Raw genomic sequence first — 18,117 nt, 5'->3', positions numbered from 1 at the left:
AAATGTTGTAAGATAGTAGTCCACAAAACCACAACCTAAAATATTATCTTAGGTAGTTCTTAACAATATTTATTTTATTAAGTATCTCTACTTCACATTAGGTATTTTATGACAAATTCTTTTTCTTTGAATAATAATTTTCTTCTTTTTCTACTTTCATTTTAAAGAGGCCTGGTAATTTTGCCTGCAACTTTTACTAGAAATGACCAAATTGATTGAAGAGAATAGTAAGTGCTATAAATAGTATGGTATATAGTACTTATCTACTCTATGGAGTACTAGGCTTTTACCATAACCTAATTAATAGATCATCAATATTTCTGCTTCATTGGATTTTCTTTATTGAATTTATTCCTATTGAAAATGACCTCTACAAACTCTTAGATCTCCTTTTTGTTCCTTTTTTCTGTTGCTTTGTCATCAATACATTGATATAAGGACGATGTCTCTCAGGCATATTTTTTTCGGGGTTTAAGTTGGCCAAGCTAAGGATGGGCAATAGTTGCATATGGTACAGGTACTGGTACACCGGTGCTGGTACCTACCTATCCATGTTACATTATGTTATACAAATACAAACCATGTTTGCCTATTTTTGGAACATTTTGTCACTTGGAATATTTATAATCGGATATTTGGTTTGAACTACTATGTTGAATAAGGCAACTTTTGAATTGAGCTAGTTTTCTTTATTGGAGTATATACATCAATACATGTACCATGTATGGAGATCTTATTCCAAGGATCATAAAGTTTGGTGTTTGGATCCTCTAGAGTTATAAAATAACTCTACAAGGTAGAGTTTGAGCAATATCAACCGTTGAATAAAAAATCAATGGCTCATATATTCTCTTTTTTTTTTGCGAAGAAAAAATATTTCTTTTATAAGGGATAGCCAAACGGTATTTACAATCAATTTCTAAAAAATCGAAAATTTCAAATTAAGTACATAAAATCATAGAACTAGATTCATAGCAGATTTGAGTAGAAATAACCTTAATAATAAACTTCATCCGAAGCAATACAATATGTGAGTTCGCTTTGATTCAGCTTAACTTCTGCTGATGCATAGTCGTTTGGGTGAAAATAATTCCATGGACTCTAGATTCTTACAGAGAATAGAGATTGTTAAATCTTCATCCTTCATTATCAAACGCACAAAAAAAAGATGGAGCACACTAGAGTAAATACCATCTTAAGGATTGGATATACTTATTGGAAGAAATTAAAGGAGCTTTTCGAGCTTACAACTGGTAAGAACACCAGTGGAAGCCCCTACGAAATTCACATTTGAGGCCAAGAAGAAAAAGAGATAAAAGATAAAGAAGGGTAAAGAGTGAAAGAAAGACATTCGAAAAAGCAGAAAAACCTAACGATAAAGGCTAGAAAAAAACCCTCCCAAGGAGAAATCCTATATGAAACGAAAAAACCCTCCCAAGGGAAAACCCTAGAGGGAACAAAAATATATAAGTTTAAATAAGTTCCGATAAATTTAAATAAGTTATAATAAGATCTGATAAATTTAAGTAGTAAGTTCTTTAAAAAAAGTTTAGGTAGTAATAAGTTCTTAAAAAAAATGTTTAGGTAATACGTTGAACACAATTCAAGTGAAAATAAACACTCTTTCGTTCTCTTATTTAGTCAAGCCCATCTATCAATAATTTTCCTATAAGAAACTATTTTGTACATTAATGTGGCACCTACCATTATATCATGAGAGTGGAGTATCAATTGATTTTATAGGAGATCATCTACTTTTAATTTATAAACTAAGCAACGGTCGACTTCCAATATTAAGATAAAAACAGACCACCTTTCTGAATATATTAACTAATTTATTCTTTTTAGTGAGTAATTTAATTCATTCAGGATTCACATTTTTTAATTCATTTAGTGTTTAGCTTAATCCATTTGGTAAAACTATTGTTGTTATAGTTTGAGATTCAAAGCGGGAACAAAGGAAGGAGAAGAGAAGAGGTAACTTTAATTGATATGACATATTTAGAGATTTATTTTGGGTTAAATTAAGGTGACATGTAATGAACTTATTAAAAGAATATAAATTTGAATTTATCTAATATCAAAAACCCAAACATGGAATAGTATCGGAATCTAAGACCGCGTTCTACTAACCAAAAACAACATGAAGATACTCTTCACCATACAAATTATCGTTGCTTTCAACCATACCCACAAAATCTCTAATTTCCTTTCATTTGTTGAAGAATCCACACCTTATTGCCCTTCCTCTTGTTATGCACAAACATTACTAAGGCCCCACCTTGACCTGACCCCCATGGTTTTGTCAGATTTTCAATTACAAGCAGGCATACGACAAACTTATCTAAGGTCAATTACATAAACCCTACCAACCAAGATGCATATGATTATTAATCCGTTTCTTATTAATCTATTTACTCTCGTTTTTTCTATTATTGGTAACATGTTTTAGTTTTTCTTTTCTCTTTTTTCAATTAAGGTGCGTTCTGTTTAACTTAAAAAATTAAGTTTCAGGTCCAATAAGTTCAGATAAGTTGCAATAATATCTAACAAGGGCAATAAGTTCCAATAAGGTCTAATAATGTCAAATAAGTTCCAATCAGGTGCAATAAGTTTCAATCAGGTCTCCAATAAGTTCCAATCAGGTCTAATAAGGTTCAATAAGGTCCAAATAGTCAATGTTTAATAAACATTTGTATTATTGTCCATTATTTTGTTATTCATAATTTCATATCACTATTAGCTGATTATGTTATTATTAGAATTTTAATTAAAGTACCACAATGATTATATAGTATTATACTTGTATTAGTGTCTATTATTTTATTATTTATTTGTATTATGTCTATTATTTTATTATTTATTTATATTATGTCTATCATTTTAATATTATTATTATTTTTTTTTTTATTAGGAAATTAAGTCAGCCCAAAGGCTAATCCCTACAAGGCTACTAGCATGTAGGAAACACCAACACATTGACTGGTAAGACATGCATAGCACGCTATATCATTTTATTATTCATATTACTATTAACTGATTATGTTATTATTAGAATTTATTATTAAAGTACCACAATATATATTATTATACTTGTATTATTGTCTATTATTTGATTATTCATATTGCTATTAAATAATATTATAATCATGGTCAAATAATTAAGGTTAACAATAATAATAATTATAATTACAATATTTTGCAATAATAAATAAATTACATTATTTTATTATTTATCTGTATTATGTCTATTATTTTATTATTTATTTGTATAATGTCTATTATTTTATCATTCATATTAAAAATTTTTGCTTTTCTACTAGTGTTTTTTAAAATCAAAACAAGACTATTAGATATATTAGTGGTGAAAGTTATGTATAGGAAAATATATAAGTAGTAATTCTTTTTGTTAAATTAATTATCATAAGAGATAATTAATAATCATTATTTTTTAAAGGACGAATTATAATAATTATTACTCCATAAAAAATTTTGAGGGGTAGTATTTACGTTTGTGGTAATATTTTTGTTATTAATGATCAATTTTTTTGTCTGATAAGGTCAAATAAGTTTCAATCAGGTCCAATAAGGTCTAATAAGTTTCAATCAGGTCCAATAAGGTCTAATAAGTTTTAATCATGGCCAATAAGGTCTGATAAGTTTCAATAAGGTCAATAAGTTCCAATAAGGTCCAATAAGTTCCAATCAGGTTCAATCAGGTCCAATAAGTTGAATCAGGTCCAATCAGGTTTAATAAGTTTCAATAAGTTCAATTCAGGTTCAATAAGTTCAGTTCAGATAAGGTCCAATAAGTTCAGGGCCAATAAGTTGAATAGAACGCACCATTAAGACTCTATTCTTTAAAAATGAGAGAATCTTAACCGAACTAAATTGAATTAAAATGAACGAAACTGAATTGAAATAAATTAAAAGTAAGTCCAAGAACAAGATGAATGACATTTGTAAATAAATCCAAGTTCCAACCAATATATGCTGACGGTTACGATGCTAGCCAGCTTTATGCATGTCATTTCTTAGCTTTATCTTTAGCCTTATTCAACTGTACGTAAGTCTACTACACACACACTAGTGCATACTAGCTGGACACTCTTGTTAAATATCACGGGCAAACGCAAGCCATAACTCATAGTAACTGTCTATCCTCTCCGACCGTCATTTATACTTGTCATTTCACACCAGCTAGCGCTTAACTCTACATTATTTCACATTTCATGTACTCTTATGTTTGAAAATTTTGACCCTTATATAATTATGTTCCTAGGTTGATAATTTTGAGCAAATCCTCCTTGAACATTTGGATTTAGTTGAGAAAAATCTTGCCAAATTAGCCTTAGTAGGAGGCGTTTGATAATGACACATCCCATTAGGTTAAAGAGGATGAAGTCCTTGTTGCTAGGTCCGCTTCAGGCTGGAACCTTGATCTAGACCCTCACAGTCCCTATGAATCTCATCCGCATGGATCTTTTTGTTAGAGGACCTTTCATACAACAAGGATTTTATGAAGCGCTAATCGAGCGAGTCGATCACGAGCAAAAGGTTGCTCGACTCGTGCTTGCTAAATTTCGAGTCGAGTCGAGTTGTTCACAAGCAGCTTGTTTAGAGTTTCGGTTCACTTTAGAATTCTAGGCATTTGGTTATTATATCTTCTTTTTTTTACAATATTTTTCCTTTTATACTAGTTAATTCATTTTTAGTAAATTCAAATGTATTTCTTTATTTTAAAGAGAAATTAATTGAAAACAAATTGAGTTGTGTGCAAGGTTATCAAGTTTCGAGCGAGTTCGAGCTAACTTAAGTCGAGTTTGAGCTGCTCACGAGCTACTCAACTCGATTATCACCCCCAAGGAATTACAATCCCAGTTGCGATCTTTTCGGAGGTCCTAGACAAAAAAGTAGATTGGAGACCCTTTCAAAAAAAAATGTAATAGAAAGAACAAACACATATGATAGTAATTCTATAAAAATAATCCATTGTTTAAACGAATGCATTTTGACTAATGAAATTACCAAACATATCTTTTGTTCAAACAACTCATATGTGATAAAAAATAGGTTATATGAGATTCCGAGATGCAACATCATTACTGAAAACATCAACTACAATGCTTTCCTAAAGTTTCTAATGCATTATATCAATGCGATTTATCCCTGTTTAAATAGTAGAGAAAAAAAACCCTTTTTCCAAAGTTAAGAGGATAATTTCAATATTTCTCCAAAAATTAAGCCTCCTTTTTTTCCTGTAAAAAAAAAAGAAAAGAGACTTAATATTTATGGCAACTCAATTTTTTGAGAAATATTGAAATTATTTATGAGATTGATAGTGGGAACTGATAAATTTAGGAATTAGAAGAAGAGGTTGGATTTGAGAGAGAGAGGGGGTGAAGCTAAACAATTTCGCTATTGAAGCGTAATTTTAGGCATGAAGATTATTGAAGAAAACATATTTTTTTTCTTTTTTCCTAAACCGTATTTTTTTTTCCCTACTACTATTTCATAACCTAGAATATTGAACCCCTTCTAAGCTTGAGCCTTAAACCATTGCCCCTCTAAACACCCCTCAAAACAGGCTCTAGGGCATTATTGTCAAAACCCTTCTATCGATTCTTTATTTGGGCAAGGGTTCTCTCAACCAATTCCTAGTGTCCAAGGAGGATGTGTTCAGATTTATCCACCTAGGAAAATTTTTACAATGTATGTATTAAAGATCATTCCATTTCATAAGGGATGTTATGAATGGTAATTGTTGGAGTACAAGGTGACACTCAAGAAAGGGGGTTGAATTTAGTGACAAAATCTAATTGATTTTCGCAAAAACACTCATATGGCACAGTGCTATACACTATGTTATTCACTCGTAAACTCGTTTTTAATGTTTCGCTCAGACGAATTTGTATCAAGACTAAAAACAATTAAATAAAATAACAAGGCATAAGAATTTAACGTGGTTCAATCTCACCTTTGAGATCTACGTCCACACTACCTACTCTTTTATTATTCGAATCTTAGAATACCAAACTCTTGATACAATATGATTCTCCCACTATGCTAACTCTAGTAGTGCTTCCCAACACTTAACCCTCAGTGTTGCTACTCTCTATAATGATAAAAATTACAGAAAGAATGATTCATCGCAAGCGTGCTTCTTATTCAAGCAAATAGAGGAATGTTACAACCGTTGTTTAGAAACCTTAACTTACTAGAGCTATGTGTCATACATTGTGCTATGTGAGTTCATTTTCAACTCTCAAAATCTTAATTTCACCAAATCTGAAAATGTGAGCTATTATTCTGTTTTTATCTCTTATATAATTTATCAACTGAATAAGAATTATTCTCTAAGATATGATTATCTTCTTGAATAATATTTATCTTAAAATTAAAGGGATAAAAAATTTTCTTTTTCAAAATCAAAGATTATCTTTTATTTAATAAAAACTAATTTTTGCTTTCTTTAAAAGATAAAAATTCTTCAATATCTTTTGTCAACAAAAAACTCAGATTTTATAAATCAATTATTATTGAAATTATTTATCAAAATCTTTTTCTTAAAAATCAGTTTTTTAAAACTCTTATTTATCTTTTTCCGAAAATCTTTATGAAAATCTTTTTTCTTAAAAATCAGATTTTTTAAAACTCTTTCCGTAAATATATTTAAAGAAACGTTTTCTTTAAAATTAGTTCTTACAAAAAAAATTATCCAAAAATCTGTATAAAAAATATTTTCCTTTCAAAACTAATTTTCAAAATTAAAAAACTCCCTTTTTTATATTATTTAAATATAGAAGCATGAAATTAATATAATTACCTATTTTCTTAACTCTAAAAAAATAGATAATCGCTCGTCCTAATTTCATATTTCTAGTTTAACACAAAATTCCAATAAATTAATTATATTGCATAAACATTACTAAGAACATAGCGCTAGACCTAAACGTCCATAACTTCAAGTTCTTGATCTTTCATAAATATCCATTCTTGATAGTTTTCCCAGATCACTGTTACATACATACATGTTGTAGCATAAAACGTTTATCATCTTCAAAATAACATTAACTTATAGTCATAATAGTAATCCTACCTAAATAAATAAGCTAGACTAGAGAAACAAGGTTATTTTGTGATACTCTTTTCTTCTTTTTAAAGGATGATTATGTTGGTTTTCAATTTACCAAAAAAATATAATTTTATTTTTTGTCAAATGATGACAAAGGGGATTGTTGTCACGGAAACGAAACGACGAGTGCTCAAGGTACGTTTTTTTTTTATAAATTTTACAACGATGTTGACCATGGCTAATCACCTCAGAATTGTATTTAGATAAAGGATTTTTAACACATCATCTCAACCATACAACTAATAAATCATACTTCTATAATTTTCACCAAAAAAAGTTTTTACTTATAATTTAGCACCAAAAAAAAAATATGTAGAATTTGTCAAGATCGATATTATATAAAGAGGGCGAAAAATAGATTTGATGTTAATGTTGTGATTTAAGAAAAAGGACTAACTATCTTGTGCAAATAACAATAATCAATAACAAGTAAGAAATTGAAACAACAACAAAGTAAAGTAAATTTGGAGAAAACAAGATAGAACACACCAACCTTAACGTGAAAAAGCCGAGTTTCGAGAGAAAAACCTACAAACGTACACTATAGAATCAATGTAGAATGGTGAACATACAAGTATACAACTACTATCTCACAAACTCTGTCTCTCTTTTGAAACCCTAAAAAAGATGAGATATTAAGCTGAGAGTGTGTGCTACCCCTTTTTAAAACCAAAAAATAGGGTATTATACTACAAGATATAAAAGTAATACAATGGCCACGATTAACACGTGCATATCTTGTTTATCCTTCCGGACCCGAAAGTAATATGTTCGTGCCAATCCACCCGCCCTGACCAAAGCACCTCTCTCCCGGGTAAGAGATCTTGGAAGTTCTTGCTTCCTTCTGCCCCAAAGCCGCACTCCCAAGCGAAGACGATCCTGCCCGGGCTCCCTGATGCCGCTCTTTTCGCTCGTGCTCTTCACTCGTTTTCTCCCCTCATGCCTTCGTTGCTTTGCCATGCTCCACATAACCCCTACAATATCCACCCTAGAGATAAGTTAAGTAAGAGAACATGCTTCCATAAAATACCTAAAACAATCACCATCATCACACCATGCATAAGCCATAGTCAATCCCGCTCCCTCTTCAGCAAAGGAAGCAACATCGGTGTGTCAACCAATCCCGATCCAACATATCTCCAAACTCATCACGACCAAGCTTCCACCTAAATGCAACCCGAGCATTATCACCATGCTCTAACCTAGACAAAGCATCCCCCATGCATTCATGATAACACATCTCCTCAACACCAAGGAAATGTCATTGAAGTTTGCACCAACTCTAACACAAAGACATCAAAGCCTGCACAAACTTTGATTCTAAGTGACCAACTTCCAAATCATTGCACCATCTCTAAGTCAACATACACACCTATCTAACCTAAAGGTCGGTTCATCTAAGAGACACCACAACCAAATAAGGATCCATCCTCTTCAACCAAATAAGATAACCAAGGAAGCCCACTGAAGTCCAATCCAACCTCAACAAAATAATCATTACCTAAGCCAAAGAAGCTTGTTCTTGTTCTAGGAACAGACCTACATTGCTCCCACTCGAACAACACACACTTTGCTCCACTTAGGATTTTCGGCCCAACATGCTTGTGTGTGGTCCTTTACCTTATGCGCTTATTAGTCAATTTTTGTCACCGAAACACCGCTTCACCATGGTTCTCATCCCTTGGCCCCTATTGATATATTCCCGACCAAATGACACCTTACACGAAGTTTCCATTCCAATTCCAGGCCCCTTTCTTGTGCTCCCCATGGTGTAAAAGGTTTAACTTCTTGTCCTCCGAGCTACAACCATAGCTCCCTTGACAATCTTCTAAGAATCACCATCAAACACAACCTTGTGAACCCATTTAGCAATTCAAGTCACTGATATCAATCTTTTCTTCAACCTTGGGATAAATTTGACATTTTTCAACTCCAACAAGTGCCATGCACCATGAGTGATGAGTTTCACACTCACATCACCTTGCCCCCTTCCACTACCTTGCCATCTGCAAGATAGATTTCCCCAAGTTTACCGAATTTGAAATTCTGAAACAACTCCTTGCATGATGAGGAATAATGAAAATATTACGAATCCAAGACCCGTGATCCCGAGTACCCAACAGACTATTTCAGATTACTCATGATTGCCACCGAAAAGCATCGAAATCGTACTCAACAATCAAGTTAGTCGATTCATCTTCCTCTTCATCAATATCTTTAATTTTTTTCTTCCCTTTTCCATCTTTCTCTTTGGATAATCTTTCTTCACGTTCCATTCATCACCACACACCCAACACACTACATGGGCTCTCCCATTCGGTTGACTTCGATCTCCCATGGCTTGTATTTTCTTTTTGTTGATTCCTCACCCCCTACTTTCACTAGTATAGGCACCACTCAATGTCACCAAACTCTCTTCTTCTAATGCTCTAAATCAAAATCAAGTCTCTTACATTATCATACTTCAACTTCTCTTTACCGAATAAGTTGCTAATGGCGGACACCATAGTTTCCAATGACAAGGGCAAATAAGACAACAAAATCAATGTCTTCACTTCATCCTCAAATTTGATATATACCCACCGAAAACAATTGACCCAAAATCGAATTAATCTCATTGATGTGTTCGACGGCCGAACTACCATCAACTATCTCCTTATCAAACAAACAACGCATCAAGTATACTTTGTCCATAGCCAACAATTTCTAACACATACTTGACAATGTTTCAATCAAACACGCCGTTGTGGACATACAAATTAATCACGGTAAGAGAAGTGAATAAGTTAACACATGTTACAAATAATTTCTATTAATAACTTGTCCATTTATTTTGCACGTTACTACAATTGTGTGGCAAAGAGCTATGTTATCAAAACTAAAATATATGCGAGGAAGTACATGCATTCCAATTCCTAGTTTCAAATTGTTGATATGAGTCTTATTTAGTGGTCTCGATCACACTTAATATTATATGAAGTCTGTCGAAATAAAATAACAAGTGAATGAATTTCATATAACACTACGTATTTGATGCAGACACGTAATACCAAGAAAACAATATAAAAAAGTTTAATGAGTGAAAATTAAAGCAATGACAAACTCAATTTATCATGGAAAACCTCTCTTTTAGAGGAAATACCTCCAAATGTTTCACTAATCTTTTTACGAATCTTAGCAAATCCCAAACTCACAAAATTCGTGAATTACAATCTCTCTCAAAAACTCCATTTCGAAGTCTAAGAGTCCTTGTAACCTCTCTGAGTGTTTTATGGATATACAAAATAATGATCTCAAACCCTTTTTGTGTACAGGATGAAAAATGTACCCCTAGTAGAATCATCATTTAACAAAACTAAGAAAACTAATTATAGTATTTATGTTTCAAATACATTTATTAGCGCAATCAGTTAGGAAATAAATAATCTCTAAAGAATCCTAGCATAACAGTCTAGAAAAAATAAGATAAAAAACGTGGAAAACCTCGTGAACAAGCAAAAACTTTTCAATTCCTCTATAATTTTTTCTTGAATTTTTTGAAATCCATAATGTGTCTCCTGTAGAGGTGATCATTTTGGCCCGGTCCGCGGGCCCGATTTTGGGCAGAATTTTTCGTTCCGTGGGCCGGGCCCGGCCGTATTTTTCTGGCTTTCGGCAAGCCAAACACGACTCCTTAGTCTATTTTTTGGGCCGGCCCGTTTAGACCCGCAAAAACCCGCTAATTTTGGCCCAAAATAACGGGCTTTGGACACAAAAATTCATCCCGAATTTAGGCCCGACCCGACCAATGGGTAAATTTTTTTGGCCGTGGCCTGGCCCGTCCCGGTCCATGATCACCTCTAGTCTCCTGCCTACTAACCGTATTAGAATACTGTGCTTGCACTACTAACAGATATCAAATGTGAAAAACAATTTTCTTGGGACATAACATACACAAGCAATTGCTGGCTACCTTAATTACACTAATGTCTACTATGCAAATCTTAAGCTTCATTCAATGAATGACCACCTCCAGAAAGAGCGAGGAAAGAAAAAAGTCGAGGGAGAGGTAGTAGCTCAGTGGAGTACCACCCCGAATTTCAGGGTATTGCCCAGAGTTCGAATCTTCATCCCAACAATATGTTGGGGAATTTATTTCTGGACTGTTTACCCTTATATCCAACCTCTGAGCTGGTGTGCCCTGCAGGCTAGTAACCTAGTAGAGGTTGGTATTCATACTAATAATCTTTCATAATTAAAAAAAAGGGAAAAGAGAAAAGCCTAATTGTTCTACATTCCTAAGTTAAAAAAGAACTTTATATTGATGAACTTGAGCACCTAAACTTTAGTCTTTATAAACAGTTTCAGATCACATTATTACAATTGCTTTTGCTGGTTAATCTAAAGTTTCCATATATACTCCATGTAAAAGATTTCTGAAATTTTTTTAAGAGCATAGCAATATATGTCCCCATTAAGCTAATGTAGAAATTATTGTGGGGACCTTTTAACTCCAAATTACACATAAGTCAAAATTTAGGACGACTATTTGATAGTAGTCGAATTCAGATGCTACATATATAGAGTACCATAACTATACTAAATTTGATCTTTAGTGCTGGAATTTGCTTTAATCTTGGCATTAATTGTTGTGCACAACTACTGCTAGACCAAAAAGATGAAAAGTAGGTCCCAAATGTTAATCGGAAAAGAATGAGGAAGACAGCATATCTAGAGATGTATGATATCCTCATCCTATAATTCATAAGATCGATTAGGGATAACATCTCCGTGACTTATTAATTCATAAGATCCGAATAAAAAGTATCCCATCTAAATTTGAGAAATGAAAATTTCATCCAAATTTTCATAGGAGGTGAAGTGTATGTAAAGTTCGAATCCGACTCGAATTTTATAATAATTACCGATCAATACATTAAAGTTACCCCATAATTTGACAATTATGTTTCCTTTTCTAAAAATCAAATAAGCGTATCATGTACTAGTTGTTTTCTCAAACTCTATTTTCCGACATTAAGTGGCAACATAATTCGAATTCAACAACCTTTTAACATGAGTACATGAACTTAAACTTATTCAATCTCTAAATCTGAAAAATGAAATAGTAAATAAATTAAGGGTGAGAAGTATTTGTGTACTTACATTCTTACAACACGTACCAAATTATAAAAAATTATGCAAAAATGTGTTTATATCAAGGCTACATAGCTACTTCACATATTACCAACATAATATTAATTAATAGTTACAAGTCTTGCTCCCCTTTTTTATGTTCTTTTCCCTCTCGTATACTCTATGAGTTTTGTTGTTAGTAGTTTTGTAATCTTTAGGAAGTCGATTTGCATTGCACAAGTTTGATTTATTATTAAGCTTTTTCAATCTAACCAACTACGTACAGCATGAGATGTGAAGACCTTCATCTTGAAAATTATATGCGGATTCTTTGAATATTACTCATAACAAAGTTGAAAACGTAGACATGTAGATGTGCCCATTTATGATTTGGGTAAAAGTTGCATAAATAAGTACGTAATAGTTCCATACTTCATACTTGTACATACTTCCTCCGTTCCATAATAAGTGAAACACTTACTATTTTAGAACGTTTCAAAATAAGTGAAACATACCTTAAATAGAAAAAAAGAAAGTGACAAAATGACAAGTATACCCATCATAAACTTGTGTAATTTGCTTTTCTCTCTCCTACTTTTGATAACATAAAAGGGTATTTTATGACTTTTTGACTTTTGAAAGTGATGTTTATTAAATCTTGTGCCCAATGCCTATGTTTCACTTATTATGAAACGGAGGAAGTATAAGATAAGTGGGAGACAAATCCAATGTCGGCACGCAGCATGCAATTTGATCTAGCAAAATTTGTTCTCTTATCCTTTTTAAAGGATTAAAAGATCAGATGACTTCCAAATACACCTTAACATATGTTACTAGCCTTTTTATAACAAGTTTTGAGTACTTTAGATTATAATTCCTTCCCCATATATGAATAACTAAGAGATCATAATTAAAGAAGAACATTGATTTGAATATCCTATTACTAATTTCAGCATACTTGTCTTAAAAGGTGTTAAAGTGGAGTGGAAACAAGTATTTCAGTCATATGTTGGTTCATTTAGCTTTTCATCACAAGCAAATCAAGCACTAGTTTTATGTCAAACTCAACTATGTTTGTCTGAGCTTTTTCAGCTAGTAAATAGTAATTGGAAGAACGTGAGGTCGTCAACTTATTCACCAATTTAACAAATTCCAGAGAATCTTTTCATGACGAGGTATTTCTGCCAAATAGTGGTGATTAATATGGAGGACAAACAATATGTTTGAGTAAATGTACAAATGACCTTTTATTTTCACAAATCAAGTTTGTATCGTATTATACCAATATAGATATAAGGGCCATGCATGCTTAAGAAATAAGTATATATAACAAATACACAAATGATAGACCAATAATATACATTATGTTGTTAATCATCATATATGACTTTAAATATAAAAAGCAAAAAATAATAGATGATTTATAGAAAATTATTAGGTTTTACAATGATAGTTAAGTGGTATCTTTGTTGGCATTTGTGGCCTATAGGCTATAGTTCTAAGTATGAGTCCATTAGTCGTTGTTTGGATAATATTAGTGAACTTGCTCCAACATAAAATCGAATTTTTTTCACTTTATTGTCACTTATTTAAGAAATAATAAATTTAGATCAGTTAAGTTCAAAATTAGAAAGTTACGCTCTTGCTTCTACTTGTATGATATGATCCATATAAGATAATTAAAACAATAAGAAAAGCAGATATATCTTGCATGCAAATTTGCACAAGGGAGCCAAAGTGCATGGAGACAGATTTTCTCATAGCAATCATTTAGCTTTGTAAAAGGAGAAGAGAAATAGTTTAGGGAAGTAGAAATAATGGGCAAAAACTCTCTTATTGATGGGGGCCAAAAGTGATGTAGGAAGAGACCACTTTTGATTGTGGTAATCATAAGCTAGCACCAGGACAGGGCAAAGGCATTACAACAAAGGCAAGTGCCCATATTATTGTCTAGTCATTCTTTTGGGGGGATGTAGGGTAGACTTGAGAATGAAAGGGTGCCAAATTTTCTTGATCGGACGAAAAGGAAGAAGAAAAGCTTTAATAAGTAACTAATCTATTCATTATCTAAAGCTATAAAATTAACAAGATAGTCTATTTTTTAACAAAAAAAATGAAGTTGGATAATGTGAGAAAATAAAATCACATTTGATAGATATTTAGCATTATGATTTCGACGAGATGCCTCATGTAACTCTATACAAATCGATTTATGGCCAGTTTTACGGATAAAAGTTTAGAAAAAATGTAACACTTATGTTTGTACCTTTGGTTTTGATTATTCAAAGTTCTATTTTTCTTATTAAATTAGATTTGATGAGGAGTGAATCATAAAATATATTAGATAAATGAAAAAGCTTTTGATGTTAATCCTTGAGGTTGCGAAATCAAGCTAAGACATATATATCTATCTATACTAATATATTAAAAGGTGTTCCTAAGAAAGTTTGTGTGTCACGTGGCACTTTCTTAGTCCGATCCCGTTCAAGGCCCGATCAGTTGCTCGCTACGTAGGCCAGCCCGCGGGCATGATCCCCCCTATATGACCTGTGGGCCAGCATGCGGGCCTAGCTCTCCCTTTTTTTTGTTATTTAGTCGAAAACTGCCAAAAAAACAACATAAAACATGAGTCAGGCCCGCAGGAGGCACGGACCCAGCCCGCAGGCACGTGGACAAAAGTTGAAAATTTCAAGTCCGGTATGTCCCGCCATTGCCCAAAGTTCACGGGTCGAGCCGGTAAACAGGCCCGACCTGTTCAAATCTACTATAAGACTCTAATGCAATTGCTTTGTTTCCAAGTCAAACCCTCAATTAAATTGTGTAGTTACAAGGTATCGAACACGTGATTTTTGAAATGAAAAGTGAAAGTTTAATCATAAATCTAACATAATACCATTGTTTAGTATTTCAAAATCAAATATTATAAGGTTTAATTATTATACCCCATTAAAAGATTTACACAAGGAGTTAGATACCTAACCTTTTATGATAATAACAAGAGAATATTGTAGACATAAATTCTAGCTCCAATTCCTTGTAGAAAGTTAAGGGCCCGTTCGTTATCGTTTTTTTGTTTTCAGTTTTCAGTTTTTTTTAAAAAAACTAAAAACCAAAAATAGGAAACCAGAAAAAGTAATTTTCACTTTTTAGTTGTCAGTTTTCAAAATCATCATGTTCCCAATAAATTTAACTAATTTTTTATTCATTATAGGACATATGTCATATGACTTTGAAAATCAAAAAACCAAAAAACAGAAAACCACAGTATTATCGAACGAGCCCTAAACTATTGTTTTTATCCCCAAACTTTTAAGGGTTTATTTTTCAAAATTTTATATATGTAATTACTTATCATGTCATTACGTCAACAATTCTTTACTAGACAAAAAAAATACGAAAAGTAACAAACCAAAACATCACCCGAAAGGCCGAAACAATCACTAGTTATCACATAATAACTGGACTCATTTTATAACGACTTTTAATGTACGTAAACTCTAAACAGGGTTACTTCTTATTAGCCCAACTCAGTAAAAAGACTTAGGCACGTTTTTTTTCAATGTTAATGCACATTAATTTGCCCCCTCCCTTTCACTTTCACCAGCCCAACTATGGTGGAGAGCCACGAATAAATTCCTTTATGTATCATCTTTGCTTTTCCACCGTTCAAATCTTGATACGTTTTAAGATGACCGGTGTAAACTAATATTCAGTGGCGGAGCCGAGATTCTCAAAGTGGGGGACAAAATCCGATTTGGGGAAAAATAATATGAAAAACAACCTAATTTTTAGTCTATAAATATAAATAAAAGTGTTAATTAGTAGTAGAAGGGACATCACTCGATACTATTTCGAGTACTTATGATTAGTGATCAGTTACATATAATTTTGAGATCTGCCATACTATCGGTGCTAATTAGTGGAGTAGAAGTATTTTTAGATCTGCCAGACTGCCGGTGCTCATTAGTGGAGTAGAAGTATTCTTACATGTTGATCTCTTTTTGGTATTTCGTCAATATGATTAGTGATCTCACATGACTATATTTTCTTTGAGTACAAATCACAAGAGGTAGTCAAAATCATGTATGTGAATAGTGTCAAAAGTCAAAACGGATAAATTAAACTAATAAAAACCGGAGGGAGTAATTTGGAGTATCGATTTACTCATCTAGAAAATGATGACTGCATATGGCATAAGATTGGAATATCATTCCTAAAAATAGGTAATAACTCAAAGAGGAATGCGCTATTACGTCCTCGGGAACCAAGACCACATTATGAGTTACTTATACTTCCTCCATTTAAAAATAGTTGCATTAAAAATAATTACATACACTGTTTGCATAGTATTTGTTGTTCACATCATACATTTAAATTCTTTAGTGATTTATATTTTAGGAAAAATACAATCATATGAGATCTCTTTAGATTGGTCTCAATATATATTTTGTTAATATTAACTTTTATAATTGTCACTTGTCGATAATTAAAGATATTAATGCTTAAAATCATATATCGACAAACGTGAAAATATGAAATATATAGTGTAACTATTTCTGAACGTAGTAAGTATATCAAGATACCATAAAGTATTTGGTCTAGTAATAACTTGTGTGTTTATCATGAATGATAACATGATTTATGAGAGAGTGAGTGCAAATTAACCTCACTATTAGTTATTTGGGATGTACTAAGGTTAATTAGGGGTAGAAATACCTTTTATCTCATTTCTAATCTCCTCAACATACAATTACTCTTTGTCTTTTTTAGTTGTTACATTTGTTTTTTCACAGTTTACGAAATGCGACTTCAAATACAATATCTTGAGTTTATATGAAAATGTTATAAAAAATTATACTTTTTGAAAAATACAAATTGAGACTAATCAAACAAGATCCAACATGACTATGTTTTTTCGCATGTATATAAACTAAAAGACAGTTAAAGTATCATTGTTTTAAAATGTAGCAACTAATTAAAATTTAGTAATTAGAAAAAAAAAAAGGATTTGATTTGCTTATGACCATCAAATGAAAAAAAAGGTATCATTTTCTTAGTTAGATTGGATAGGGTATTTCTCTTAACCCCCCAAAAAATAGAGTTTAGACAAACTATAAAGGACATAAATGACCAAAGAAGCTAGAGTTAGAGTAAAAATTCCGTAGCTTCTCTGGCTTTGATTATGACATTTTCATCAATGAAAGTCCTTTAATGGGTAAAATAGGGTCATCTCACACGTCTTTACATTATTGGCAACGCTTTCCACCTCTTCTTTTCTTTTGTTATTTCCTTTTTTATTTACGAAAAATTCTTGCATATTAAAGTAGAACTTAAGTCACCAAATATGCACAAATTGACGACCCCACGAAATTTAAACGTTCCGCAATTCTATCCTACAAACGTCGCCTAGCTTGCTTCATGGTCGACAGGTTTTCTTTCTAACAAAGGTCTTATTTGACAAAACTAGCGATTGCAGTATCTGTTAGTTATTGTAGTAGCGTTTAGCTGTTGAGGTAGCTATTAACTATAAATTAACTAGTAGTTGTTAGCAATTAGTGTTCAAAGTAGTTGTTTAAACTATAAGTGTTTGGCAAAAGTAACTGTCAGATTTGTAAAAAACAAAAAAAACAAAAAAGGAGGTACATTTACTTATATAGAATTAAATATAAAAAAATTGATTAATTAAATTAATAATTAAACTCAATGTTTAGTTTTCAATGAAACTTACATATAAGGAGTATACAACTTTTACTACTCAAACAAACGTACCAGTTTAAGATAGTCCTTCACCCTTGCGAAATGGTTATCATCTATAAAACATACTTCCTCCGTTTTTTAGTTGTTACATATTGACTTTTTACACTATTCAT

Source organism: Beta vulgaris, chromosome 6 (assembly GCF_026745355.1).
Source record: "Beta vulgaris subsp. vulgaris cultivar EL10 chromosome 6, EL10.2, whole genome shotgun sequence".
NCBI lineage: Eukaryota > Viridiplantae > Streptophyta > Magnoliopsida > Caryophyllales > Amaranthaceae > Beta > Beta vulgaris.
This window is presented reverse-complemented; position numbering follows the sequence as displayed.